The sequence below is a fragment of the Psammomys obesus genome, unplaced genomic scaffold (genome assembly GCF_907164565.1).
Source record: "Psammomys obesus unplaced genomic scaffold, mPsaObe1.curated_primary_1811, whole genome shotgun sequence".
NCBI classification, from domain to species: Eukaryota; Metazoa; Chordata; class Mammalia; order Rodentia; family Muridae; genus Psammomys; species Psammomys obesus.
Genome location: NW_026596100.1, coordinates 220369 through 221941, shown reverse-complemented (window position 1 = coordinate 221941; position 1573 = coordinate 220369).

Sequence of the window (1573 nt, the reverse complement as noted above, 5' to 3'; positions counted from 1 at the left end):
AGGCAATACCTGAGTAGTCTGACCTTTGTCCTTACCTGTGAAGCTCTGTTGGGAGAAGCGGAGCAGCCCGCAGTGTCGGACCTGGCCTTCTCCAAGGCCAAGCCTTCGAGTACTGTGCGGTGACCCTGTGTATTGTAGAGGTTCATTTTCACTGTAGTTGTGGACACAAGGACTTTCCCACAGGGCCTCTGCCCACCTGATCTCAAGTAGTTATTTTCTCAGCTCTTACATGTGTGTAGTTCCGGCATTCACCTGGAGACCCAGGGGACCTTCTCAGATGCATGTCTGGCGCTGTGACCTAAAAGCCCAGCACTTTAGGCCTGAGGTGAAAGAATTGTGAGTTCAAGGTCATTCCAAAACCTGGAGAAACCCTGTTTCAGAAACCAAAGTGGAAGGGGACCAACATTCTGTAGCCCTCTCTCAGGACTTTGAGCCTGCAGGTATTAAAAGCATTGGCCTCCCTGGGTCCTCAACTCTGTCTGCCAGGATGTCTGGGGGTCTGACTGGTGTTGGTGTTGAGTCTGTCTTTGCAGGCAGTCAGTGGTGGCAGTTATACTTGTCTGGTTAGTCTCCCAGTTTATGAGGATACATTTGGTCATTGATACCATCTTTGTTAGTAGTGGAAGAGCATGTTTAAGAGTTTTACTCTTTGTTTTGTTTTCAAGACTGGCTTTCTTTGTATAGCTAGCTAGCCCAGGCTGTCCTGGAACTCAGCGTAGAACAGTCTGGCTTCGAACTCACAGCAATCTGCCTGCCTTTCCCTCCGGAGTGCTGGGATTAAAGGTGTGTGCCACCACTGCCCTGCCCAGCTTCTATTTTTTGAAAAAAAGTATTTTTACTATAAGTTAAAATAGTTGAAAGTAGCTGTGTTATCTTGTGTAGTCTCTTTGATAGTATTCCATGGGAATATTGTCTATTTAGCCAGTTTTACAGGATAGACCAATGCTACATACTCATTTGAGGCATTAAAACTAACAAACAAACAAACCCTTTAAAGTCAGTAGCATTGGGGATTTGATTGTAAAGTCAGTCTTCTATATTGCTCATGTAGCATTTGGGAGATGTTTTTATGAGATTTTATTTTTTACTGTGTATGTATGGTGAGGCGGTGACATCACTGCGAAAAGTCAAGTAGCCAGAGTGAGGGCCAAAAGTGCTGGAGACTAAGTAAGAATAGGGGAAAATGCTTTGATCTGGGGTAGATGACTCCAACCTCAGTGCTTGGGAGGCTGAGACAGGAGGATTCCATGAGTTTGAGGCTGGCCTGAGCTATGTTGTGAGTACCTGGTGAGGCTGGCTACATGGTGAGACCCTGTCTACAAACAAACTCTTAGGGTTTTAGAAATGCACCGAAATCTGCTAGATCTTACTCAGCTGCCTTAGCACCAGGTTCCCCGTGCCCATCAATTTCAGTCCCTTCCTGGTCCAGAGCTTTAACCTGTACTTCCATGCTGACTTCCTATGCAGCAGGGTTCCACATCTCTCTTCTTTTTTCTCTTCTTTCCTTTTCCGTGTATAGTGTTTTAGATAGATAGATAGATAGATAGATAGATAGATAGATAGATAGATAGAT